This window comes from Brienomyrus brachyistius, unplaced genomic scaffold, assembly GCF_023856365.1.
Source record: "Brienomyrus brachyistius isolate T26 unplaced genomic scaffold, BBRACH_0.4 scaffold57, whole genome shotgun sequence".
NCBI lineage: Eukaryota > Metazoa > Chordata > Actinopteri > Osteoglossiformes > Mormyridae > Brienomyrus > Brienomyrus brachyistius.
The window spans coordinates 1810760-1835716 of record NW_026042332.1 but is presented as its reverse complement, the minus strand read 5'-3'; the positions used below and the strand labels follow the sequence as shown (position 1 = coordinate 1835716).

At 45.7% G+C, this 24957-nt stretch overlaps 1 protein-coding gene and 39 non-coding genes across 41 annotated transcripts in view; all 40 read left to right on the top strand.

Moving 5' to 3' along the window:
* Positions 1 to 24957, top strand: part of LOC125724529 (serine/threonine-protein kinase pim-1-like) — a 195469-nt gene that overhangs the window by 93944 nt on the left and 76568 nt on the right. The gene's annotated exons all lie outside the window — the stretch shown is intronic.
* trnal-aag (transfer RNA leucine (anticodon AAG)) lies at positions 407 to 488 on the top strand. The gene has a single exon. It is a non-coding gene; the product is annotated as a tRNA-Leu (tRNA).
* trnal-aag (transfer RNA leucine (anticodon AAG)) lies at positions 1025 to 1106 on the top strand. Its single transcript has one exon. It is a non-coding gene; the product is annotated as a tRNA-Leu (tRNA).
* On the top strand, positions 1643 to 1724 carry trnal-aag (transfer RNA leucine (anticodon AAG)). The gene has a single exon. It is a non-coding gene; the product is annotated as a tRNA-Leu (tRNA).
* On the top strand, positions 2260 to 2341 carry trnal-aag (transfer RNA leucine (anticodon AAG)). Its single transcript has one exon. It is a non-coding gene; the product is annotated as a tRNA-Leu (tRNA).
* On the top strand, positions 2568 to 2649 carry trnal-uag (transfer RNA leucine (anticodon UAG)). Its single transcript has one exon. It is a non-coding gene; the product is annotated as a tRNA-Leu (tRNA).
* On the top strand, positions 2876 to 2957 carry trnal-uag (transfer RNA leucine (anticodon UAG)). The gene has a single exon. It is a non-coding gene; the product is annotated as a tRNA-Leu (tRNA).
* Positions 3494 to 3575, top strand: trnal-aag (transfer RNA leucine (anticodon AAG)). The gene has a single exon. It is a non-coding gene; the product is annotated as a tRNA-Leu (tRNA).
* trnal-aag (transfer RNA leucine (anticodon AAG)) lies at positions 4112 to 4193 on the top strand. The gene has a single exon. It is a non-coding gene; the product is annotated as a tRNA-Leu (tRNA).
* On the top strand, positions 5345 to 5426 carry trnal-uag (transfer RNA leucine (anticodon UAG)). Its single transcript has one exon. It is a non-coding gene; the product is annotated as a tRNA-Leu (tRNA).
* Positions 5653 to 5734, top strand: trnal-uag (transfer RNA leucine (anticodon UAG)). Its single transcript has one exon. It is a non-coding gene; the product is annotated as a tRNA-Leu (tRNA).
* trnal-uag (transfer RNA leucine (anticodon UAG)) lies at positions 6579 to 6660 on the top strand. The gene has a single exon. It is a non-coding gene; the product is annotated as a tRNA-Leu (tRNA).
* On the top strand, positions 6887 to 6968 carry trnal-uag (transfer RNA leucine (anticodon UAG)). The gene has a single exon. It is a non-coding gene; the product is annotated as a tRNA-Leu (tRNA).
* Positions 7197 to 7278, top strand: trnal-aag (transfer RNA leucine (anticodon AAG)). The gene has a single exon. It is a non-coding gene; the product is annotated as a tRNA-Leu (tRNA).
* Positions 8124 to 8205, top strand: trnal-aag (transfer RNA leucine (anticodon AAG)). The gene has a single exon. It is a non-coding gene; the product is annotated as a tRNA-Leu (tRNA).
* trnal-aag (transfer RNA leucine (anticodon AAG)) lies at positions 8742 to 8823 on the top strand. The gene has a single exon. It is a non-coding gene; the product is annotated as a tRNA-Leu (tRNA).
* Positions 10285 to 10366, top strand: trnal-aag (transfer RNA leucine (anticodon AAG)). Its single transcript has one exon. It is a non-coding gene; the product is annotated as a tRNA-Leu (tRNA).
* Positions 12137 to 12218, top strand: trnal-aag (transfer RNA leucine (anticodon AAG)). Its single transcript has one exon. It is a non-coding gene; the product is annotated as a tRNA-Leu (tRNA).
* Positions 13371 to 13452, top strand: trnal-uag (transfer RNA leucine (anticodon UAG)). The gene has a single exon. It is a non-coding gene; the product is annotated as a tRNA-Leu (tRNA).
* On the top strand, positions 13680 to 13761 carry trnal-aag (transfer RNA leucine (anticodon AAG)). Its single transcript has one exon. It is a non-coding gene; the product is annotated as a tRNA-Leu (tRNA).
* trnal-aag (transfer RNA leucine (anticodon AAG)) lies at positions 13989 to 14070 on the top strand. The gene has a single exon. It is a non-coding gene; the product is annotated as a tRNA-Leu (tRNA).
* Positions 14297 to 14378, top strand: trnal-uag (transfer RNA leucine (anticodon UAG)). Its single transcript has one exon. It is a non-coding gene; the product is annotated as a tRNA-Leu (tRNA).
* On the top strand, positions 14914 to 14995 carry trnal-aag (transfer RNA leucine (anticodon AAG)). The gene has a single exon. It is a non-coding gene; the product is annotated as a tRNA-Leu (tRNA).
* On the top strand, positions 15223 to 15304 carry trnal-aag (transfer RNA leucine (anticodon AAG)). The gene has a single exon. It is a non-coding gene; the product is annotated as a tRNA-Leu (tRNA).
* On the top strand, positions 15841 to 15922 carry trnal-aag (transfer RNA leucine (anticodon AAG)). The gene has a single exon. It is a non-coding gene; the product is annotated as a tRNA-Leu (tRNA).
* On the top strand, positions 16459 to 16540 carry trnal-aag (transfer RNA leucine (anticodon AAG)). The gene has a single exon. It is a non-coding gene; the product is annotated as a tRNA-Leu (tRNA).
* trnal-aag (transfer RNA leucine (anticodon AAG)) lies at positions 17077 to 17158 on the top strand. The gene has a single exon. It is a non-coding gene; the product is annotated as a tRNA-Leu (tRNA).
* Positions 18004 to 18085, top strand: trnal-aag (transfer RNA leucine (anticodon AAG)). The gene has a single exon. It is a non-coding gene; the product is annotated as a tRNA-Leu (tRNA).
* trnal-aag (transfer RNA leucine (anticodon AAG)) lies at positions 18313 to 18394 on the top strand. Its single transcript has one exon. It is a non-coding gene; the product is annotated as a tRNA-Leu (tRNA).
* trnal-aag (transfer RNA leucine (anticodon AAG)) lies at positions 18930 to 19011 on the top strand. Its single transcript has one exon. It is a non-coding gene; the product is annotated as a tRNA-Leu (tRNA).
* trnal-uag (transfer RNA leucine (anticodon UAG)) lies at positions 19239 to 19320 on the top strand. Its single transcript has one exon. It is a non-coding gene; the product is annotated as a tRNA-Leu (tRNA).
* Positions 19547 to 19628, top strand: trnal-aag (transfer RNA leucine (anticodon AAG)). The gene has a single exon. It is a non-coding gene; the product is annotated as a tRNA-Leu (tRNA).
* On the top strand, positions 20204 to 20285 carry trnal-aag (transfer RNA leucine (anticodon AAG)). The gene has a single exon. It is a non-coding gene; the product is annotated as a tRNA-Leu (tRNA).
* trnal-uag (transfer RNA leucine (anticodon UAG)) lies at positions 20822 to 20903 on the top strand. Its single transcript has one exon. It is a non-coding gene; the product is annotated as a tRNA-Leu (tRNA).
* On the top strand, positions 21130 to 21211 carry trnal-aag (transfer RNA leucine (anticodon AAG)). Its single transcript has one exon. It is a non-coding gene; the product is annotated as a tRNA-Leu (tRNA).
* On the top strand, positions 21787 to 21868 carry trnal-aag (transfer RNA leucine (anticodon AAG)). Its single transcript has one exon. It is a non-coding gene; the product is annotated as a tRNA-Leu (tRNA).
* Positions 22405 to 22486, top strand: trnal-uag (transfer RNA leucine (anticodon UAG)). The gene has a single exon. It is a non-coding gene; the product is annotated as a tRNA-Leu (tRNA).
* trnal-aag (transfer RNA leucine (anticodon AAG)) lies at positions 23640 to 23721 on the top strand. Its single transcript has one exon. It is a non-coding gene; the product is annotated as a tRNA-Leu (tRNA).
* Positions 24567 to 24648, top strand: trnal-uag (transfer RNA leucine (anticodon UAG)). The gene has a single exon. It is a non-coding gene; the product is annotated as a tRNA-Leu (tRNA).
* Positions 24876 to 24957, top strand: trnal-aag (transfer RNA leucine (anticodon AAG)). The gene has a single exon. It is a non-coding gene; the product is annotated as a tRNA-Leu (tRNA).

The following is a 24957-nucleotide window of genomic DNA, read 5'->3' as shown; positions in this document are numbered from 1 at the left end:
ACAAATCAGCAGACAAGACCTGCCTGTTTCTCTTAGGATACCTATTGTATATAAAGGTTCTTCATATGAGCCGAACTGCAAAATAAGGAATAACATGGGTAGTGTGGCCGAGCGGTCCAAGGCGCTGAATTAAGGCTCCAGTCTCTTCGGAGGCGTGGGTTCGAATCCCACCGCTGCCATATTTAACTTCTATGAAGCCAGGTTGTCTGTATTTGTCGAGAGAAAGTTTCCTCACACTAAAAATGCATGTGGGTGTCTAATGTGACTTTCTCTTGAGGCCGACTTATTGGAGTTCGATAACGGTTCAACACAAATCAGCAGACAAGACCTGCCTGTTTCTCTTAGGATACCTATTGTATATAAAGCTTCTTCATATGAGCCGAACTGCCAAGTAAGGAATAACATGGGTAGTGTGGCCGAGCGGTCCAAGGCGCTGGATTAAGGCTCCAGTCTCTTCGGAGGCGTGGGTTCGAATCCCACCGCTGCCATGTTTAACTTCTAAGAAGCCTGGTTGTCTGTATTTGTCTAGAGGAAGTTTCCTCACACTAAAAATGCATGTGGGTCTCTAATGTGACTTTCTCTTGTTGCCGACTCATTGGAGTTCGACCGCGGTTCAACACAAATCAGCAGACAAGACCTGCCTGTTTCTCTTTGGATACCTATTGTATATAATGGTTCTTCATATGAGCCGAACTGCAAAACAAGGATTAACATGGGTAGTGTGGCCGAGCGGTCCAAGGCGCTGAATTAAGGCTCCTGTCTCTTCGGAGGCATGGGTTCGAATCCCACCGCTGCCATATTTAACTTCTAAGAAGCCGGGTTGTCTGTATTTGTCGAGAGAAAGTTTCCTCACACTAAAAGTGCATGTGGGTGTCTAATGTGACTTTCTCTTGTGGCCGACTCATTGGAGTTCGACCACGGTTCAACACAAATCAGCAGACAAGACCTGCCTGTTTCTCTTAGGATACTTATTGTATATAAAGGTTCTTCATATGAGCCGAACTGCAAAATAAGGAATAACATGGGTAGTGTGGCCGAGCGGTCCAAGGCGCTGGATTAAGACTCCAGTCTCTTCGGAGGTGTGGGTTCGAATCCCACCGCTGCCATATTTAACTTCTAAGAAGCCTGCTTGTCTGTATTTGTCTAGAGGAAGTTTCCTCACACTAAAAATGCATGTGGGTGTCTAATGTGACTTTCTCTTGTGGCCGACTCATTGGAGTTCGACCACGGTTCAACACAAATCAGCAGACAAGACCTGCCTGTTTCTCTTAGGATACTTATTGTATATAAAGCTTCTTCATATGAGCCGAACTGCAAAACAAGGTATAACATGGGTAGCGTGGCCGAGCGGTCCAAGGCGCTGGATTAAGGCTCCAGTCTTTTCGGAGGCGTAGGTTCGAATCCCACCGCTGCCATATTTAACTTCTAAGAAGCCTGCTTGTCTGTATTTGTCTAGAGGAAGTTTCCTCACACTAAAAATGCATGTGGGTGTCTAATGTGACTTTCTCTTGTTGCCGACTCTTTGGAGTTCGACCACGGTTCAACACAAATCAGCAGACAAGACCTGCCTGTTTCTCTTAGGATACCTATTGTATATAAAGGTTCTTCATATGAGCCGAACTGCAAAATAAGGAATAACATGGGTAGTGTGGCCGAGCGGTCCAAGGCGCTGGATTAAGGCTCCAGTCTCTTTGGAGGCGTGGGTTCGAAACCCACCGCTGCCATATTTAACTTCTATGAAGCCAGGTTGTCTGTATTTGTTGAGAGAAAGTTTCCTCACACTAAAAATGCATGTGGGTGTTTAATGTGACTTTCTCTTGTTGCCGACTCTTTGGAGTTCGACCATGGTTCAACCAAATTAGCAGACAAGGCCTGCCTGTTTCTCTTAGGATACTTATTGTATATAAAGGTTCTTCATATGAGCCGAACTGCAAAATAAGGAATAACATGGGTAGTGTGGCCGGGCGGTCCAAGGCGCTGGATTTAGGCTCCAGTCTCTTCGGAGGCGTGGGTTCAAATCCCACCGCTGCCATATTTAACTTCTAAGAAGCCTGCTCATCTGCATTTGTCGAGAGAAAGTTTCCTCACACTAAAAATGCATGTGGGTGTCTAATGTGACTTTCTCTTGTTGCCGACTCTTTGGAGTTCGACCACGGTTCAACAGAAATCAGCAGACAAGACCTGCCTGTTTCTCTTAGGATACCTATTGTATATAAAGGTTCTTCATATGAGCCGAACTGCAAAATATGAAATAACATGGGTAGTGTGGCCGAGCGGTCCAAGGCGCTGGATTAAGGCTCCAGTCTCTTCGGAGGCGTGGGTTCGAATCCCACCGCTGCCATATTTAACTTCTATGAAGCCAGGTTGTCTGTATTTGTCGAGAGAAAGTTTCCTCACACTAAAAATGCATGTGGGTGTTTAATGTGACTTTCTCTTGTTGCCGACTCTTTGGAGTTCGACCACGGTTCAACCAAATCAGCAGACAAGACCTGCCTGTTTCTCTTAGGATACTTATTGTATATAAAGGTTCTTCATATGAGCCGAACTGCAAAATAAGGAATAACATGGGTAGTGTGGCCGAGCGGTCCAAGGCGCTGGATTTAGGCTCCAGTCTCTTCGGAGGCGTGGGTTCAAATCCCACCGCTGCCATATTTAACTTCTAAGAAGCCTGCTCATCTGCATTTGTCGAGAGAAAGTTTCCTCACACTAAAAATGCATGTGGGTGTCTAATGTGACTTTCTCTTGTTGCCGACTCATTGGAGTTCGACCACGGTTCAACCAAATCAGCAGACAAGACCTGCCTGTTTCTCTTAGGCTACCTATTGTATATAAAGGTTTTTCATAAGGGCCGAACTGTAAAACAAGGAACGACATGGGTAGTGTGGCCGAGCGGTCAAAGGTGCTGGATTTAGGCTCCAGTCTCTTCGGAGGCGTGGGTTCGAATCCCACCGCTGCCATATTTAACTTCTAAGAAGCCTGCTTGTCTGTATTTGTCTAGAGGAAGTTTCCTCACACTAAAAATGCATGTGGGTGTCTAATGTGACTTTCTCTTGTTGCCGACTCTTTGGAGTTCGACCGCGGTTCAACACAAATCAGCAGACAAGACCTGCCTGTTTCTCTTTGGATACCTATTGTATATAATGGTTCTTCATATGAGCCGAACTGCAAAACAAGGATTAACATGGGTAGTGTGGCCGAGCGGTCCAAGGCGCTGAATTAAGGCTCCTGTCTCTTCGGAGGCATGGGTTCGAATCCCACCGCTGCCATATTTAACTTCTAAGAAGCCGGGTTGTCTGTATTTGTCGAGAGAAAGTTTCCTCACACTAAAAGTGCATGTGGGTGTCTAATGTGACTTTCTCTTGTGGCCGACTCATTGGAGTTCAACCACGGTTCAACACAAATCAGCAGACAAGACCTGCCTGTTTCTCTTAGGATACTTATTGTATATAAAGGTTCTTCATATGAGCCGAACTGCAAAATAAGGAATAACATGGGTAGTGTGGCCGAGCGGTCCAAGGCGCTGGATTAAGACTCCAGTCTCTTCGGAGGTGTGGGTTCGAATCCCACCGCTGCCATATTTAACTTCTAAGAAGCCTGCTTGTCTGTATTTGTCTAGAGGAAGTTTCCTCACACTAAAAATGCATGTGGGTGTCTAATGTGACTTTCTCTTGTGGCCGACTCATTGGAGTTCGACCACGGTTCAACACAAATCAGCAGACAAGACCTGCCTGTTTCTCTTAGGATACTTATTGTATATACAGCTTCTTCATATGAGCCGAACTGCAAAACAAGGTATAACATGGGTAGCGTGGCCGAGCGGTCCAAGGCGCTGGATTAAGGCTCCAGTCTTTTCGGAGGCGTAGGTTCGAATCCCACCGCTGCCATATTTAACTTCTAAGAAGCCTGCTTGTCTGTATTTGTCTAGAGGAAGTTTCCTCACACTAAAAATGCATGTGGGTGTCTAATGTGACTTTCTCTTGTTGCCGACTCTTTGGAGTTCGACCACGGTTCAACACAAATCAGCAGACAAGACCTGCCTGTTTCTCTTAGGATACCTATTGTATATAAAGGTTCTTCATATGAGCCGAACTGCAAAATAAGGAATAACATGGGTAGTGTGGCCGAGCGGTCCAAGGCGCTGGATTAAGGCTCCAGTCTCTTTGGAGGCGTGGGTTCGAAACCCACCGCTGCCATATTTAACTTCTATGAAGCCAGGTTGTCTGTATTTGTCGAGAGAAAGTTTCCTCACACTAAAAATGCATGTGGGTGTTTAATGTGACTTTCTCTTGTTGCCGACTCTTTGGAGTTCGACCATGGTTCAACCAAATTAGCAGACAAGACCTGCCTGTTTCTCTTAGGATACTTATTGTATATAAAGGTTCTTCATATGAGCCGAACTGCAAAATAAGGAATAACATGGGTAGTGTGGCCGAGCGGTCCAAGGCGCTGGATTAAGGCTCCAGTCTCTTCGGAGGCTTGGGTTCGAATCCCACCGCTGCCATATTTAACTTCTATGAAGCCAGGTTGTCTGTATTTGTCGAGAGAAAGTTTCCTCACACTAAAAATGCATGTGGGTGTTTAATGTGACTTTCTCTTGTTGCCGACTCTTTGGAGTTCGACCATGGTTCAACCAAATTAGCAGACAAGGCCTGCCTGTTTCTCTTAGGATACTTATTGTATATAAAGGTTCTTCATATGAGCCGAACTGCAAAATAAGGAATAACATGGGTAGTGTGGCCGGGCGGTCCAAGGCGCTGGATTTAGGCTCCAGTCTCTTCGGAGGCGTGGGTTCAAATCCCACCGCTGCCATATTTAACTTCTAAGAAGCCTGCTCATCTGCATTTGTCGAGAGAAAGTTTCCTCACACTAAAAATGCATGTGGGTGTCTAATGTGACTTTCTCTTGTTGCCGACTCTTTGGAGTTCGACCACGGTTCAACAGAAATCAGCAGACAAGACCTGCCTGTTTCTCTTAGGATACCTATTGTATATAAAGGTTCTTCATATGAGCCGAACTGCAAAATATGAAATAACATGGGTAGTGTGGCCGAGCGGTCCAAGGCGCTGGATTAAGGCTCCAGTCTCTTCGGAGGCGTGGGTTCGAATCCCACAGCTGCCATATTTAACTTCTATGAAGCCAGGTTGTCTGTATTTGTCGAGAGAAAGTTTCCTCACACTAAAAATGCATGTGGGTGTTTAATGTGACTTTCTCTTGTTGCCGACTCTTTGGAGTTCGACCACGGTTCAACCAAATCAGCAGACAAGACCTGCCTGTTTCTCTTAGGATACTTATTGTATATAAAGGTTCTTCATATGAGCCGAACTGCAAAATAAGGAATAACATGGGTAGTGTGGCCGAGCGGTCCAAGGCGCTGGATTTAGGCTCCAGTCTCTTCGGAGGCGTGGGTTCAAATCCCACCGCTGCCATATTTAACTTCTAAGAAACCTGCTCATCTGCATTTGTCGAGAGAAAGTTTCCTCACACTAAAAATGCATGTGGGTGTCTAATGTGACTTTCTCTTGTTGCCGACTCATTGGAGTTCGACCACGGTTCAACCAAATCAGCAGACAAGACCTGCCTGTTTCTCTTAGGCTACCTATTGTATATAAAGGTTTTTCATAAGGGCCGAACTGTAAAACAAGGAACGACATGGGTAGTGTGGCCGAGCGGTCAAAGGTGCTGGATTTAGGCTCCAGTCTCTTCGGAGGCGTGGGTTCGAATCCCACCGCTGCCATGTTTAACTTCTAAGAAGCCTGCTCCTCTGTATTTGTCTAGAGAAAGTTTCCTCACACTAAAAATGCATGTGGGTGTCTAATGTGACTTTCTCTTGTTGCCGACTCATTGGAGTTTGACCGCGGTTCAACACAAATCAGCATACAAGTCCTGCCTGTTTCTCTTAGGATACCTATTGTATATAATGGTTCTTCATATGAGCCGAACTGCAAAACAAGGATTAACATGGGTAGTGTGGCCGAGCGGTCCAAGGCGCTGAATTAAGGCTCCTGTCTCTTCGGAGGCATGGGTTCGAATCCCACCGCTGCCATATTTAACTTCTAAGAAGCCGGGTTGTCTGTATTTGTCGAGAGAAAGTTTCCTCACACTAAAAGTGCATGTGGGTGTCTAATGTGACTTTCTCTTGTGGCCGACTCATTGGAGTTCGACCACGGTTCAACACAAATCAGCAGACAAGACCTGCCTGTTTCTCTTAGGATACTTATTGTATATAAAGGTTCTTCATATGAGCCGAACTGCAAAATAAGGAATAACATGGGTAGTGTGGCCGAGCGGTCCAAGGCGCTGGATTAAGGCTCCAGTCTCTTCGGAGGCTTGGGTTCGAATCCCACCGCTGCCATATTTAACTTCTATGAAGCCAGGTTGTCTGTATTTGTCGAGAGAAAGTTTCCTCACACTAAAAATGCATGTGGGTGTTTAATGTGACTTTCTCTTGTTGCCGACTCTTTGGAGTTCGACCATGGTTCAACCAAATCAGCAGACAAGGCCTGCCTGTTTCTCTTAGGATACTTATTGTATATAAAGGTTCTTCATATGAGCCGAACTGCAAAATAAGGAATAACATGGGTAGTGTGGCCGAGCGGTCCAAGGCGCTGGATTTAGGCTCCAGTCTCTTCGGAGGCGTGGGTTCAAATCCCACCGCTGCCATATTTAACTTCTAAGAAGCCTGCTCATCTGCATTTGTCGAGAGAAAGTTTCCTCACACTAAAAATGCATGTGGGTGTCTAATGTGACTTTCTCTTGTTGCCGACTCATTGGAGTTCGACCACGGTTCAACCAAATCAGCAGACAAGACCTGCCTGTTTCTCTTAGGATACCTATTGTATATAAAGGTTTTTCATAAGGGCCGAACTGTAAAACAAGGAACGACATGGGTAGTGTGGCCGAGCGGTCAAAGGTGCTGGATTTAGGCTCCAGTCTCTTCGGAGGCGTGGGTTCGAATCCCACCGCTGCCATGTTTAACTTCTAAGAAGCCTGCTCCTCTGTATTTGTCTAGAGAAAGTTTCCTCACACTAAAAATGCATGTGGCTGTCTAATGTGACTTTCTCTTGTGGCCGACTCATTGGAGTTCGACCACGGTTCAACACAAATCAAGCAGACAAGACCTGCCTGTTTCTCTTAGGATACTTATTGTATATAAAGGTTCTTCATATGAGCCGAACTGCAAAATAAGGAATAACATGGGTAGTGTGGCCGAGCGGTCCAAGGCGCTGGATTAAGACTCCAGTCTCTCCGGAGGTGTGGGTTCGAATCCCACCGCTGCCATATTTAACTTCTAAGAAGCCTGCTTGTCTGTATTTGTCTAGAGGAAGTTTCCTCACACTAAAAATGCATGTGGGTCTCTAATGTAACTTTCTCTTGTTGCTGACTCATTGGAGTTCGACCGCGGTTCAACACAAATCAGCAGACAAGACCTGCCTGTTTCTCTTTGGATACCTATTGTATATAATGGTTCTTCATATGAGCCGAACTGCAAAACAAGGATTAACATGGGTAGTGTGGCCGAGCGGTCCAAGGCGCTGAATTAAGGCTCCTGTCTCTTCGGAGGCATGGGTTCGAATCCCACCGCTGCCATATTTAACTTCTAAGAAGCCGGGTTGTCTGTATTTGTCGAGAGAAAGTTTCCTCACACTAAAAGTGCATGTGGGTGTCTAATGTGACTTTCTCTTGTGGCCGACTCATTGGAGTTCGACCGCGGTTCAACACAAATCAGCAGACAAGACCTGCCTGTTTCTCTTTGGATACCTATTGTATATAATGGTTCTTCATATGAGCCGAACTGCAAAACAAGGATTAACATGGGTAGTGTGGCCGAGCGGTCCAAGGCGCTGAATTAAGGCTCCTGTCTCTTCGGAGGCATGGGTTCGAATCCCACCGCTGCCATATTTAACTTCTAAGAAGCCGGGTTGTCTGTATTTGTCGAGAGAAAGTTTCCTCACACTAAAAGTGCATGTGGGTGTCTAATGTGACTTTCTCTTGTGGCCGACTCATTGGAGTTCGACCACGGTTCAACACAAATCAGCAGACAAGACCTGCCTGTTTCTCTTAGGATACTTATTGTATATAAAGGTTCTTCATATGAGCCGAACTGCAAAATAAGGAATAACATGGGTAGTGTGGCCGAGCGGTCCAAGGCGCTGGTTTAAGACTCCAGTCTCTTCGGAGGTGTGGGTTCGAATCCCACCACTGCCATATTTAACTTCTAAGAAGCCTGCTTGTCTGTATTTGTCTAGAGGAAGTTTCCTCACACTAAAAATGCATGTGGGTGTCTAATGTGACTTTCTCTTGTTGCCGACTCTTTGGAGTTCGACCACGGTTCAACACAAATCAGCAGACAAGACCTGCCTGTTTCTCTTAGGATACCTATTGTATATAAAGGTTCTTCATATGAGCCGAACTGTAAAATAAGGAATAACGTGGGTAGTGTGGCCGAGCGGTCCAAGGCGCTGGATTAAGGCTCCAGTCTCTTCGGAGGCATGGGTTCGAATCCCACCGCTGCCATGTTTAACTTCTAAGAAGCCTGGTTGTCTGTATTTGTCTAGAGAAAGTTTCCTCACACTAAAAATGTATGTGGGTGTCTAATGTGACTTTCTCTTGTGGCCGACTCATTGGAGTTCGACCACGGTTCAACACAAATCAGCAGACAAGACCTGCCTGTTTCTCTTAGGATACTTATTGTATATAAAGGTTCTTCATATGAGCCGAACTGCAAAATAAGGAATAACATGGGTAGTGTGGCCGAGCGGTCCAAGGCGCTGGTTTAAGACTCCAGTCTCTTCGGAGGTGTGGGTTCGAATCCCACCACTGCCATATTTAACTTCTAAGAAGCCTGCTTGTCTGTATTTGTCTAGAGGAAGTTTCCTCACACTAAAAATGCATGTGGGTGTCTAATGTGACTTTCTCTTGTTGCCGACTCTTTGGAGTTCGACCACGGTTCAACACAAATCAGCAGACAAGACCTGCCTGTTTCTCTTAGGATACCTATTGTATATAAAGGTTCTTCATATGAGCCGAACTGTAAAATAAGGAATAACGTGGGTAGTGTGGCCGAGCGGTCCAAGGCGCTGGATTAAGGCTCCAGTCTCTTCGGAGGCATGGGTTCGAATCCCACCGCTGCCATGTTTAACTTCTAAGAAGCCTGGTTGTCTGTATTTGTCTAGAGAAAGTTTCCTCACACTAAAAATGTATGTGGGTGTCTAATATGACTTTCTCTTGTTGCCGACTCTTTGGAGTTCGACCACGGTTCAACACAAATCAGCATACAAGACCTGCCTGTTTCTCTTTGGATACCTATTGTATATAATGGTTCTTCATATGAGCCGAACTGCAAAATAAGGAATAACGTGGGTAGTGTGGCCGAGCGGTCCAAGGCGCTGAATTAAGGCTGCAGTCTCTTCGGAGGCGTGGGTTCGAATCCCACTGCTGCCATATTTAACTTCTATGAAGCCAGGTTGTCTGTATTTGTCGAGAGAAAGTTTCCTCACACTAAAAATGCATGTGGGTGTTTAATGTGACTTTCTCTTGTGGCCGACTCTTTGGAGTTCGACCACGGTTCAACCAAATCAGCAGACAAGACCTGCCTGTTTCTCTTAGGATACCTATTGTATGTAAAGGTTCTTCATATGAGCCGAACTGCAAAATAAGGAGTAACGTGGGTAGTGTGGCCGATCGGTCCAAGGCGCTGGATTAAGGCTCCAGTCTCTTCGGAGGCGTGGGTTCGAATCCCACCGCTGCCATGTTTAACTTCTAAGAAGCCTGGTTGTCTGTATTTGTCTAGAGGAAGTTTCCTCGAACTAAAAATGCATGTGGGTGTCTAATGTGACTTTCTCTTGATGCCGACTCTTTGGAGTTCGACCACGGTTCAACCAAATCAGCAGACAAGACCTGCCTGTTTCTCTTTGGATACTTATTGTATATAAAGGTTCTTCATATGAGCCGAACTGCAAAATAAGGAATAACATTGGTAGTGTGACCGAGCGGTCTTAGGCGCTGGATTAAGGCTCCAGTCTCTTCGGAGGAATGGGTTCGAATCCCACCGCTGCCATATTTAACTTCTAAGAAGCCGGGTTGTCTGTATTTGTCGAGAGAAAGTTTCCTCACACTAAAAGTGCATGTGGGTGTCTAATGTGACTTTCTCTTGTGGCCGACTCATTGGAGTTCGACCACGGTTCAACACAAATCAGCAGACAAGACCTGCCTGTTTCTCTTAGGATACTTATTGTATATAAAGGTTCTTCATATGAGCCGAACTGCAAAATAAGGAATAACATGGGTAGTGTGGCCGAGCGGTCCAAGGCGCTGGTTTAAGACTCCAGTCTCTTCGGAGGTGTGGGTTCGAATCCCACCACTGCCATATTTAACTTCTAAGAAGCCTGCTTGTCTGTATTTGTCTAGAGGAAGTTTCCTCACACTAAAAATGCATGTGGGTGTCTAATGTGACTTTCTCTTGTTGCCGACTCTTTGGAGTTCGACCACGGTTCAACACAAATCAGCAGACAAGACCTGCCTGTTTCTCTTAGGATACCTATTGTATATAAAGGTTCTTCATATGAGCCGAACTGTAAAATAAGGAATAACGTGGGTAGTGTGGCCGAGCGGTCCAAGGCGCTGGATTAAGGCTCCAGTCTCTTCGGAGGCATGGGTTCGAATCCCACCGCTGCCATGTTTAACTTCTAAGAAGCCTGGTTGTCTGTATTTGTCTAGAGAAAGTTTCCTCACACTAAAAATGTATGTGGGTGTCTAATATGACTTTCTCTTGTTGCCGACTCTTTGGAGTTCGACCACGGTTCAACACAAATCAGCATACAAGACCTGCCTGTTTCTCTTTGGATACCTATTGTATATAATGGTTCTTCATATGAGCCGAACTGCAAAATAAGGAATAACGTGGGTAGTGTGGCCGAGCGGTCCAAGGCGCTGAATTAAGGCTGCAGTCTCTTCGGAGGCGTGGGTTCGAATCCCACTGCTGCCATATTTAACTTCTATGAAGCCAGGTTGTCTGTATTTGTCGAGAGAAAGTTTCCTCACACTAAAAATGCATGTGGGTGTTTAATGTGACTTTCTCTTGTGGCCGACTCTTTGGAGTTCGACCACGGTTCAACCAAATCAGCAGACAAGACCTGCCTGTTTCTCTTAGGATACCTATTGTATGTAAAGGTTCTTCATATGAGCCGAACTGCAAAATAAGGAGTAACGTGGGTAGTGTGGCCGATCGGTCCAAGGCGCTGGATTAAGGCTCCAGTCTCTTCGGAGGCGTGGGTTCGAATCCCACCGCTGCCATGTTTAACTTCTAAGAAGCCTGGTTGTCTGTATTTGTCTAGAGGAAGTTTCCTCGAACTAAAAATGCATGTGGGTGTCTAATGTGACTTTCTCTTGATGCCGACTCTTTGGAGTTCGACCACGGTTCAACCAAATCAGCAGACAAGACCTGCCTGTTTCTCTTTGGATACTTATTGTATATAAAGGTTCTTCATATGAGCCGAACTGCAAAATAAGGAATAACATTGGTAGTGTGACCGAGCGGTCTTAGGCGCTGGATTAAGGCTCCAGTCTCTTCGGAGGCGTGGGTTCGAATCCCACAGCTGCCATGTTTAACTTCTAAGAAGCCTGCTCATCTGCATTTGTCGAGAGAAAGTTTCCTCACACTAAAAATGCATGTGGGTTTCTAATGTGACTTTCTCTTGTTGCCGACTCATTGGAGTTCGACCACGGTTCAACACAAATCGGCAGACAAGACCTGCCTGTTTCTCTTAGGATTCCTATTGTATATAAAGGTTTTTCATAAGGGCCGAGCTATGAAATAAGAAACGACATGGGTAGTGTGGCCGAGCGGTCAAAGGCCCTGGATTTAGGCTTCAGTCTCTTCGGAGGCGTGGGTTCGAATCCCACCGCTGCCATGTTTAACTTCTAAGAAGCCTGCTTCTCTGCATTTGTCTAGAAAAAGTTGCCTCTCCCTAAAAATGCATGTGGGTGTCTAATGTGACTTTCTCTTGAGGCCGACTTATTGGAGTTCGATAACGGTTCAACACAAATCAGCATACAAGACCTGCCTGTTTCTCTTAGTTTACCTATTGTATATAAAGCTTCTTCATATGAGCCGAACTGCCAAGTAAGGAATAACATGGGTAGCGTGGCCGAGCGGTCCAAGGCGCTGGATTAAGGCTCCAGTCTCTTCGGAGGCGTGGGTTCGAATCCCACCGCTGCCATATTTAACTTCTAAGAAGCCTGCTTGTCTGTATTTGTCTAGAGGAAGTTTCCTCACACTAAAAATGCATGTGGTTGTCTAATGTGACTTTCTCTTGTTGCCGACTCTTTGGAGTTCGACCACGGTTCAACACAAATCAGCATACAAGACCTGCCTGTTTCTCTTTGGAAACCTATTGTATATAATGGTTCTTCATATGAGCCGAACTGCAAAATAAGGAATAACGTGGGTAGTGTGGCCGAGCGGTCCAAGGCGCTGAATTAAGGCTGCAGTCTCTTCGGAGGCGTGGGTTCGAATCCCACTGCTGCCATATTTAACTTCTATGAAGCCAGGTTGTCTGTATTTGTCGAGAGAAAGTTTCCTCACACTAAAAATGCATGTGGGTGTTTAATGTGACTTTCTCTTGTGGCCGACTCTTTGGAGTTCGACCACGGTTCAACCAAATCAGCAGACAAGACCTGCCTGTTTCTCTTAGGATACCTATTGTATGTAAAGGTTCTTCATATGAGCCGAACTGCAAAATAAGGAGTAACGTGGGTAGTGTGGCCGATCGGTCCAAGGCGCTGGATTAAGGCTCCAGTCTCTTCGGAGGCGTGGGTTCGAATCCCACCGCTGCCATGTTTAACTTCTAAGAAGCCTGGTTGTCTGTATTTGTCTAGAGGAAGTTTCCTCGACCTAAAAATGCATGTGGGTGTCTAATGTGACTTTCTCTTGATGCCGACTCTTTGGAGTTCGACCACGGTTCAACCAAATCAGCAGACAAGACCTGCCTGTTTCTCTTTGGATACTTATTGTATATAAAGGTTCTTCATATGAGCCGAACTGCAAAATAAGGAATAACATTGGTAGTGTGACCGAGCGGTCTTAGGCGCTGGATTAAGGCTCCAGTCTCTTCGGAGGCGTGGGTTCGAATCCCACAGCTGCCATGTTTAACTTCTAAGAAGCCTGCTCATCTGCATTTGTCGAGAGAAAGTTTCCTCACACTAAAAATGTATGTGGGTGTCTAATGTGACTTTCTCTTGTTGCCGACTCATTGGAGTTCGACCACGGTTCAACACAAATCGGCAGACAAGACCTGCCTGTTTCTCTTAGGATTCCTATTGTATATAAAGGTTTTTCATAAGGGCCGAGCTATGAAATAAGAAACGACATGGGTAGTGTGGCCGAGCGGTCAAAGGCCCTGGATTTAGGCTCCAGTCTCTTCGGAGGCGTGGGTTCGAATCCCACCGCTGCCATGTTTAACTTCTAAGAAGCCTGCTTCTCTGCATTTGTCTAGAAAAAGTTGCCTCTCCCTAAAAATGCATGTGGGTGTCTAATGTGACTTTCTCTTGAGGCCGACTTATTGGAGTTCGATAACGGTTCAACACAAATCAGCATACAAGACCTGCCTGTTTCTCTTAGTTTACCTATTGTATATAAAGCTTCTTCATATGAGCCGAACTGCCAAGTAAGGAATAACATGGGTAGGGTGGCCGAGCGGTCCAAGGCGCTGGATTAAGGCTCCAGTCTCTTCGGAGGCGTGGGTTCGAATCCCACCGCTGCCATATTTAACTTCTAAGAAGCCTGCTTGTCTGTATTTGTCTAGAGGAAGTTTCCTCACACTAAAAATGCATGTGGTTGTCTAATGTGACTTTCTCTTGTTGCCGACTCTTTGGAGTTCGACCACGGTTCAACACAAATCAGCAGACAAGACCTGCCTGTTTCTCTTAGGATACCTATTGTATATAAAGGTTCTTCATATGAGCCGAACTGCAAAATAAGGAATAACATGGGTAGTGTGGCCGAGCGGTCCAAGGCGCTGGATTAAGGCTCCAGTCTCTTCGGAGGCGTGGGTTCGAATCCCACCGCTGCCATATTTAACTTCTATGAAGCCAGGTTGTCTGTATTTGTCGAGAGAAAGTTTCCTCACACTAAAAATGCATGTGGGTGTTTAATGTGACTTTCTCTTGTTGCCGACTCTTTGGAGTTCGACCACGGTTCAACCAAATCAGCAGACAAGGCCTGCCTGTTTCTCTTACGATACTTATTGTATATAAAGGTTCTTCATATGAGCCGAACTGCAAAATAAGGAATAACATGGGTAGTGTGGCCGAGCGGTCCAAGGCGCTGGATTTAGGCTCCAGTCTCTTCGGAGGCGTGGGTTCAAATCCCACCGCTGCCATATTTAACTTCTAAGAAGCCTGCTCATCTGCATTTGTCGAGAGAAAGTTCCCTCACACTAAAAATGCATGTGGGTGTCTAATGTGACTTTCTCTTGTTGCCGACTCATTGGAGTTCGACCACGGTTCAACCAAATCAGCAGACAAGACCTGCCTGTTTCTCTTGGGATACCTATTGTATATAAAGGTTTTTCATGAGGGCCGAACTGTAAAACAAGGAACGACATGGGTAGTGTGGCCGAGCGGTCAAAGGTGATGGATTTAGGCTCCAGTCTCTTCGGAGGCGTGGGTTCGAATACCACCGCTGCCATGTTTAACTTCTAAGAAGCCTGCTCCTCTGTATTTGTCTAGAGAAAGTTTCCTCACACTAAAAATGCATGTGGGTGTCTAATGTGACTTTCTCTTGTTGCCGACTCATTGGAGTTTGACCACGGTTCAACACAAATCAGCAGACAAGACCTGCCTGTTTCTCTTAGGATACTTATTGTATATAAAGCTTCTTCATATGAGCCGAACTGCAAAACAAGGTATAACAGGGGTAGTGTGGCCGAGCGGTCCAAGGCGCTGGATTAAGGCTCCAGTCTCTTCGGAGGCGTGGGTTCGAATCCCACCGCTGCCATGTTTAACTTCTAAGAAGCCTGGTTGTCTGTATTTGTCTAGAGAAAGTTTCCTCACACTAAAAATGCATGTGGGTGTCTAATGTGACTTTCTCTTGAGGCCGACTTATTGGAGTTCGATAACGGTTCAAAACAAATCATCATACAAGTCCTGCCTGTTTCTCTTAGGATACCTATTGTATATAAAGCTTCTTCATATGAGCCGAACTGCCAAGTAAGGAATAACATGGGTAGTGTGGCCGAGCGGTCCAAGGCGCTGGATTAAGGCTCCAGTCTCTTCGGAGGCGTGGGTTCGAATCCCACCGCTGCCATGTTTAACTTCTAAGAAGCCTGGTTGTCTGTATTTGTCTAGAGGAAGTTTCCTCACACTAAAAATGCATGTGGGTCTCTAATGTAACTTTCTCTTATTGCCGACTCATTGGAGTTCGACCGCGGTTCAACACAAATCAGCAGACAAGACCTGCCTGTTTCTCTTTGGATACCTATTGTATATAATGGTTCTTCATATGAGCCGAACTGCAAAACAAGGATTAACATGGGTAGTGTGGCCGAGCGGTCCAAGGCGCTGAATTAAGGCTCCTGTCTCTTCGGAGGCATGGGTTCGAATCCCCCCGCTGCCATGTTTAACTTCTAAGAAGCCGGGTTGTCTGTATTTGTCGAGAGAAAGTTTCCTCACACTAAAAGTGCATGTGGGTGTCTAATGTGACTTTCTCTTGTGGCCGACTCATTGGAGTTCGACCACGGTTCAACACAAATCAGCAGACAAGACCTGCCTGTTTCTCTTTGGATACTTATTGTATATAAAGGTTCTTCATATGAGCCGAACTGCAAAATAAGGAATAACATGGGTAGTGTGGCCGAGCGGTCCAAGGCGCTGGATTAAGACTCCAGTCTCTTCGGAGGTGTGGGTTCGAATCCCACCGCTGCCATATTTAACTTCTAAGGAGCCTGCTTGTCTGTATTTGTCTAGAGGAAGTTTCCTCACACTAAAAATGCATGTGGGTGTCTAATGTGACTTTCTCTTGTTGCCGACTCTTTGGAGTTCGACCACGGTTCAACACAAATCAGCAGACAAGACCTGCCTGTTTCTCTTAGGATACCTATTGTATATAAAGGTTCTTCATATGAGCCGAACTGCAAAATAAGGAATAACGTGGGTAGTGTGGCCGAGCGATCCAAGGCGCTGGATTAAGGCTCCAGTCTCTTCGGAGGCGTGGGTTCGAATCCCACCGCTGCCATGTTTAACTTCTAAGAAGCCTGGTTGTCTGTATTTGTCTAGAGAAAGTTTCCTCACACTAAAAATGTATGTGGGTGTCTAATGTGACTTTCTCTTGTTGCCGACTCTTTGGAGTTCGACCACGGTTCAACACAAATCAGCATACAAGACCTGCCTGTTTCTCTTTGGATACCTATTGTATATAAAGCTTCTTCATATGAGCCGAACTGCCAAGTAAGGAATAACATGGGTAGTGTGGCCGAGCGGTCCAAGGCGCTGGATTAAGGCTCCAGTCTCTTCGGAGGCGTGGGTTCGAATCCCACCGCTGCCATGTTTAACTTCTAAGAAGCCTGGTTGTCTGTATTTGTCTAGAGGAAGTTTCCTCACACTAAAAATGCATGTGGGTCTCTAATGTAACTTTCTCTTATTGCCGACTCATTGGAGTTCGACCGCGGTTCAACACAAATCAGCAGACAAGACCTGCCTGTTTCTCTTTGGATACCTATTGTATATAATGGTTCTTCATATGAGCCGAACTGCAAAACAAGGATTAACATGGGTAGTGTGGCCGAGCGGTCCAAGGCGCTGAATTAAGGCTCCTGTCTCTTCGGAGGCATGGGTTCGAATCCCCCCGCTGCCATGTTTAACTTCTAAGAAGCCGGGTTGTCTGTATTTGTCGAGAGAAAGTTTCCTCACACTAAAAGTGCATGTGGGTGTCTAATGTGACTTTCTCTTGTGGCCGACTCATTGGAGTTCGACCACGGTTCAACACAAATCAGCAGACAAGACCTGCCTGTTTCTCTTTGGATACTTATTGTATATAAAGGTTCTTCATATGAGCCGAACTGCAAAATAAGGAATAACATGGGTAGTGTGGCCGAGCGGTCCAAGGCGCTGGATTAAGACTCCAGTCTCTTCGGAGGTGTGGGTTCGAATCCCACCGCTGCCATATTTAACTTCTAAGGAGCCTGCTTGTCTGTATTTGTCTAGAGGAAGTTTCCTCACACTAAAAATGCATGTGGGTGTCTAATGTGACTTTCTCTTGTTGCCGACTCTTTGGAGTTCGACCACGGTTCAACACAAATCAGCAGACAAGACCTGCCTGTTTCTCTTAGGATACCTATTGTATATAAAGGTTCTTCATATGAGCCGAACTGCAAAATAAGGAATAACGTGGGTAGTGTGGCCGAGCGATCCAAGGCGCTGGATTAAGGCTCCAGTCTCTTCGGAGGCGTGGGTTCGAATCCCACCGCTGCCATGTTTAACTTCTAAGAAGCCTGGTTGTCTGTATTTGTCTAGAGAAAGTTTCCTCACACTAAAAATGTATGTGGGTGTCTAATGTGACTTTCTCTTGTTGCCGACTCTTTGGAGTTCGACCACGGTTCAACACAAATCAGCATACAAGACCTGCCTGTTTCTCTTTGGATACCTATTGTATATAATGGTTCTTCATATGAGCCGAACTGCAAAACAAGGATTAACATGGGTAGTGTGGCCGAGCGGTCCAAGGCGCTGAATTAAGGCTCCTGTCTCTTCGGAGGCATGGGTTCAAATCCCCCCGCTGCCATGTTTAACTTCAAAGAAGCCGGGTTGTCTGTATTTGTTGAGAGAAAGTTTCCTCACACTAAAAGTGCATGTGGGTGTCTAATGTGACTTTCTCTTGTGGCCGACTCATTGGAGTTCGACCACGGTTCAACACAAATCAGCAGACAAGACCTGCCTGTTTCTCTTTGGATACTTATTGTATATAAAGGTTCTTCATATGAGCCGAACTGCAAAATAAGGAATAACATGGGTAGTGTGGCCGAGCGGTCCAAGGCGCTGGATTAAGACTCCAGTCTCTTCGGAGGTGTGGGTTCGAATCCCACCGCTGCCATATTTAACTTCTAAGAAGCCTGCTTGTCTGTATTTGTCTAGAGGAAGTTTCCTCACACTAAAAATGCATGTGGGTGTCTAATGTGACTTTCTCTTGTTGCCGACTCTTTGGAGTTCAACCACGGTTCAACACAAATCAGCAGACAAGACCTGCCTGTTTCTCTTAGGATACCTATTGTATATAAAGGTTCTTCATATGAGCCGAACTGCAAAATAAGGAATAACGTGGGTAGTGTGGCCGAGCGGTCCAAGGCGCTGGATTAAGGCTCCAGTCTCTTCGGAGGCGTGGGTTCGAATCCCACCGCTGCCATGTTTAACTTCTAAGAAGCCTGGTTGTCTGTATTTGTCTAGAGAAAGTTTCCTCACACTAAAAATGTATGTGGGTGTCTAATGTGACTTTCTCTTGTTGCCGACTCTTTGGAGTTCGACCACGGTTCAACACAAATCAGCATACAAGACCTGCCTGTTTCTCTTTGGATACCTATTGTATATAATGGTTCTTCATATGAGCCGAACTGCAAAATAAGGAATAACATGGGTAGTGTGGCCGAGCGGTCCAAGGCACTGAATTAAGGCTGCAGTCTCTTCGGAGGCGTGGGTTCGAATCCCACCGCTGCCATATTTAACTTCTATGAAGCCAGGTTGTCTGTATTTGTCGAGAGAAAGTTTCCTCACACTAAAAATGCATGTGGGTGTTTAATGTGACTTTCTCTTGTGGCCGACTCTTTGGAGTTCGACCACGGTTCAACCAAATCAGCAGACAAGACCTGCCTGTTTCTCTTAGGATACCTATTGTATATAAAGGTTCTTTATATGAGCCGAACTGCAAAATAAGGAGTAACGTGGGTAGTGTGGCCGAGCGGTCCAAGGCGCTGGATTAAGGCTCCAGTCTCTTCGGAGGCGTGGGTTCGAAACCCACCGCTGCCATGTTTAACTTCTAAGAAGCCTGGGTGTCTGTATTTGTCTAGAGAAAGTTTCCTCACACTAAAAATGCATGTGGGTGTCTCATGTGACTTTCTCTTGTTGCCGACTCATTGGAGTTCGACCACGGTTCAACACAAATCGGCAGACAAGACCTGCCTGTTTCTCTTAGGATTCCTATTGTATATAAAGGTTTTTCATAAGGGCCGAGCTATAAAATAAGAAACGACATGGGTAGTGTGGCCGAGCGGTCAAAGGCGCCGGATTTAGGCTCCAGTCTCTTCGGAGGCGTGGGTTCGAATCCCACCGCTGCCATGTTTAACTTCTAAGAAGCCTGCTTCTCTGCATTTGTCTAGAAAAAGTTTCCTCACACTAAAAATGCATGTGGGTGTCTAATGTGACTTTCTCTTGTTGCCGACTCATTGGAGTTCGACCACGGTTCAACCAAATCAGCAGACAAGACCTGCCTGTTTCTCTTAGGATACCTATTGTATATAAAGCTTCTTCATATGAGCCGAACTGCAAAATAAGGAATAACGTGGGTAGTGTGGCCGAGCGGTCCAAGGCGCTGGATTAAGGCTCCAGTCTCTTCGGAGGCGTGGGTTCGAATCCCACCACTGCCATGTTTAACTTCTAAGAAGCCTGGGTGTCTGTATTTGTCTAGAGAAAGTTTCCTCACACTAAAAATGCATGTGGGTGTCTAATGTGACTTTCTCTTGTTGCCGACTCATTGGAGTTCGACCACGGTTCAACACAAATCGGCAGACAAGACCTGCCTGTTTCTCTTAGGATTCCTATTGTATATAAAGGTTTTTCATAAGGGCCGAGCTATGAAATAAGAAACGACATGGGTAGTGTGGCCGAGCGGTCAAAGGTGCTGGATATAGGCTCCAGTCTCTTCGGAGGCGTGGGTTCGAATCCCACCGCTGCCATGTTTAACTTCTAAGAAGCCTGCTTCTCTGCATTTGTCTAGAAAAAGTTGCCTCACCCTAAAAATGCATGTGGGTGTCTAATGTGACTTTCTCTTGAGGCCGACTTATTGGAGTTCGATAACGGTTCAACACAAATCAGCATACAAGACCTGCCTGTTTCTCTTAGGATACCTATTGTATATAGAATGTGGCCTGTTTCTCTTAGGATACTTATTGTATATAAAGGTTCTTCATATGAGCCGAACTGCAAAATAAGGAATAACATGGGTAGTGTGGCCGAGCGGTCCAAGGCGCTGGATTAAGGCTCCAGTCTCTTCGGAGGCGTGGGTTCGAATCCCACCGCTGCCATGTTTAACTTCTAAGAAGCCTGCTTGTCTGCATTTGTCTAGAAAAAGTTGCCTCACCCTAAAAATGCATGTGGGTGTCTAATGTGACTTTCTCTTGAGGCCGACTTATTGGAGTTCGATAACGGTTCAACACAAATCAGCATACAAGACCTGCCTGTTTCTCTTAGGATACCTATTGTATATAAAGCTTCTTCATATGAGCCAAACTGCCAAGTAAGGAATAACATGGGTAGTATGGCCGAGCGGTCCAAGGCGCTGGATTAAGGCTCCAGTCTCTTCGGAGGCGTGGGTTCGAATCCCACCGCTGCCATGTTTAACTTCTAAGAAGCCTGGATGTCTGTATTTGTCTAGAGGAAGTTTCTTCACACTAAAAATGCATGTGGGTCTCTAATGTGACTTTCTCTTGTTGCCGACTCATTGGAGTTCGACCACGGTTCAACACAAATCAGCATACAAGACCTGCCTGTTTCTCTTAGGATACTTATTGTATATAAAGGTTCTTCATATGAGCCGAACTGCAAAATAAGGAATAACATGAGTAGTGTGGCCGAGCGGTCCAAGGCGCTGGATTTAGGCTCCAGTCTCTTCGGAGGCGTGGGTTCGAATCCCACCGCTGCCATATTTAACTTCTAAGAAGCCTGCTTCTCTGCATTTGTCTAGAAAAAGTTTCCTCACACTAAAAATGCATGTGGGTGTCTAATGTGACTTTCTCTTGTTGCCGACTCATTGGAGTTCGACCACGGTTCAACCAAATCAGCAGACAAGACCTGCCTGTTTCTCTTAGGATACCTATTGTATATAAAGCTTCTTCATATGAGCCGAACTGCAAAATAAGGAATAACGTGGGTAGTGTGGCCGAGCGGTCCAAGGCGCTGGATTAAGGCTCCAGTCTCTTCGGAGGCGTGGGTTCGAATCCCACCACTGCCATGTTTAACTTCTAAGAAGCCTGGGTGTCTGTATTTGTCTAGAGAAAGTTTCCTCACACTAAAAATGCATGTGGGTGTCTAATGTGACTTTCTCTTGTTGCCGACTCATTGGAGTTCGACCACGGTTCAACACAAATCGGCAGACAAGACCTGCCTGTTTCTCTTAGGATTCCTATTGTATATAAAGGTTTTTCATAAGGGCCGAGCTATGAAATAAGAAACGACATGGGTAGTGTGGCCGAGCGGTCAAAGGTGCTGGATATAGGCTCCAGTCTCTTCGGAGGCGTGGGTTCGAATCCCACCGCTGCCATGTTTAACTTCTAAGAAGCCTGCTTCTCTGCATTTGTCTAGAAAAAGTTGCCTCACCCTAAAAATGCATGTGGGTGTCTAATGTGACTTTCTCTTGAGGCCGACTTATTGGAGTTCGATAACGGTTCAACACAAATCAGCATACAAGACCTGCCTGTTTCTCTTAGGATACCTATTGTATATAGAATGTGGCCTGTTTCTCTTAGGATACTTATTGTATATAAAGGTTCTTCATATGAGCCGAACTGCAAAATAAGGAATAACATGGGTAGTGTGGCCGAGCGGTCCAAGGCGCTGGATTAAGGCTCCAGTCTCTTCGGAGGCGTGGGTTCGAATCCCACCGCTGCCATGTTTAACTTCTAAGAAGCCTGCTTGTCTGCATTTGTCTAGAAAAAGTTGCCTCACCCTAAAAATGCATGTGGGTGTCTAATGTGACTTTCTCTTGAGGCCGACTTATTGGAGTTCGATAACGGTTCAACACAAATCAGCATACAAGACCTGCCTGTTTCTCTTAGGATACCTATTGTATATAAAGCTTCTTCATATGAGCCAAACTGCCAAGTAAGGAATAACATGGGTAGTATGGCCGAGCGGTCCAAGGCGCTGGATTAAGGCTCCAGTCTCTTCGGAGGCGTGGGTTCGAATCCCACCGCTGCCATGTTTAACTTCTAAGAAGCCTGGATGTCTGTATTTGTCTAGAGGAAGTTTCTTCACACTAAAAATGCATGTGGGTCTCTAATGTGACTTTCTCTTGTTGCCGACTCATTGGAGTTCGACCACGGTTCAACACAAATCAGCATACAAGACCTGCCTGTTTCTCTTAGGATACTTATTGTATATAAAGGTTCTTCATATGAGCCGAACTGCAAAATAAGGAATAACATGAGTAGTGTGGCCGAGCGGTCCAAGGCGCTGGATTTAGGCTCCAGTCTCTTCGGAGGCGTGGGTTCGAATCCCACCGCTGCCATATTTAACTTCTAAGAAGCCTGCTTGTCTGCATTTGTCTAGAAAAGGTTTCCTCACACTAAAAATGCGTGTGGGTGTCTAATGTGACTTTCTCTTGTTGCCGACTCATTGGAGTTCAACCACGATTCAACACAAATCAGCAGACAAGACCTGCCTGTTTCTCTTAGGATACTTATTGTATATAAAGGTTCTTCATATGAGCCGAACTGCAAAATAAGGAGTAACATGGGTAGTGTGGCCGAGCGGTCCAAGGCGCTGGATTAAGGCTCTAGTCTCTTCGGAGGCGTGGGTTCGAATCCCACCGCTGCCATGTTCAACTTCTAAGAAGCCTGGTTGTCTGTATTTGTCTAGAGAAAGTTTCCTCACACTAAAAATACATGTGGGTGTCTAATGTAACTTTCTCTTTTTGCCGACTCATTGGAGTTCGACCACGGTTAAACCAAATCAGCTGACAAGATCTGCCTGTTTCTCTTAGGATACCTATTGTATATAAAGGTTTTTCATAAGGGCTGAACTGTAAAGCAAGAAACGTCATGGGTAGTGTGGTCGAGCGGTCAAAGGCGCTAGATTTAGGCTCCTGTCTCTTCGGAGGCGTGGGTTCAAATCCCACTGCTGCCATGTTTAACTTCTAAGAAGCCTGCTTGTCTGCATTTGTCTAGAAAAAGTTGCCTCACTCTAAAAATGCATGTGGGTGTTTAATGTGACGTTCTCTTGAGGCCGACTTATTGGAGTTCGATAACGGTTCAACACAAATCAGCAGACAAGACCTGCCTGTTTCTCTTAGGATACCTATTATATATAAAGGTTTTTCATGAGGGCTGAACTGTAAAACATGAAACGACATGGGTAGTGTGGCCGAGGGGTCCATGGCGCTGGATTTAGGTTCCAGTCTCTTCGGAGGCGTGGGTTGGAATCCCACCACTGCCATGTGTAACTTCTCAGAATCCTGCTTGTCTGCATTTGTCTAGAAAAAGTTGCCTCACCCTAAAAATGCATGTGGGTGTCTAATGTGACTTTCTCTTGTTGCCGACTCATTGGAGTTCGACCACAGTTCAACACAAATCAGCAGACAAAACCTGCCTGTTTCTCTTAGGATACCTATTGTATATAAAGCTTCTTCATATGAGCCGAACTGCAAAATAAGGAATAACATGGGTAGTGTGGCCGAGCGGTCCAAGGCGCTGGATTAAGGCTCCAGTCTCTTCGGAGGCGTGGGTTCGAATCCCACCGCTGCCATGTTTAACTTCTAAGAAACCAGGTTGTCTGTATTTGTCTAGAGAAAGTTTCCGCACACTAAAAATACATGTTGGGGTCTAATGTGACTTTCTCTTGTTGCCGACTCATTGGAGTTCGACCACGGTTCAACACCAATCAGCAGACAAGACCTGCCTGTTTCTCTTAGGATACCTATTGTATATAAAGGTTCTTCATATGAGCCGAACTGCAAAATAAGGCATAACATCGGTAGTGTGACCGAGCGGTCCAAGGCGCTGGATTAAGGCTCCAGTCTCTTCGGAGATGTTGGTTCGAATCCCACCGCTGCCATATGTAACTTCTAAGAAGCCTGCTTGTCTGCATTTGTCTAGAAAACGTTTCCTCACGCTAAAAATGCATGTGGGTGTGTAATGTGACTTTCTCTTGTTGCCAACTCATTGGAGTTCGACCGCGGTTCAACACAAATCAGCGTACAAGACCTGCCTGTTTCTCTTAGGATACCTATTGTATATAAAGGTTTTTCATAAGGGCTGAACTGTAAAACAAGAACCGACATGGGTAGTGTGGCCGAGCGGTCAAAGGCGCTAGATTTAGGCTCCTGTCTCTTCGGAGGCGTGGGTTCAAATCCCACTGCTGCCATGTTTAACTTCTAAGAAGCCTGCTTGTCTGCATTTGTCTAGAATAAGTTGCCTCACTCTAAAAATGCATGTGGGTGTTTACTGTGACTTTCTCTTGAGGCCGACTTATTGGAGTTCTATAACGGTTCAACACAAATCAGCAGACAAGACCTGCCTGTTTCTCTTAGGATACCTATTATATATAAAGGTTTTTCATGAGTGCTGAACTGTAAAACATGAAACGACATGGGTAGTGTGGCCGAGCGGTCCAAGGCGCTGGATTTAGGCTCCAGTCTCTTCGGAGGCGTGGGTTCGAATCCCACCACTGCCATGTTTAACTTCTCAGAATCCTGCTTGTCTGCATTTGTCTAGAAAAAGTTGCCTCACCCTAAAAATGCATGTGGGTGTCTAATGTGACTTTCTCTTGTTGCCGACTCATTGGAGTTCGACCACAGTTCAACACAAATCAGCAGACAAAACCTGCCTGTTTCTCTTAGGATACCTATTGTATATAAAGCTTCTTCATATGAGCCGAACTGCAAAATAAGGAATAACATGGGTAGTGTGGCCGAGCGGTCCAAGGCGCTGGATTAAGGCTCCAGTCTCTTCGGAGGCGTGGGTTCGAATCCCACCGCTGCCA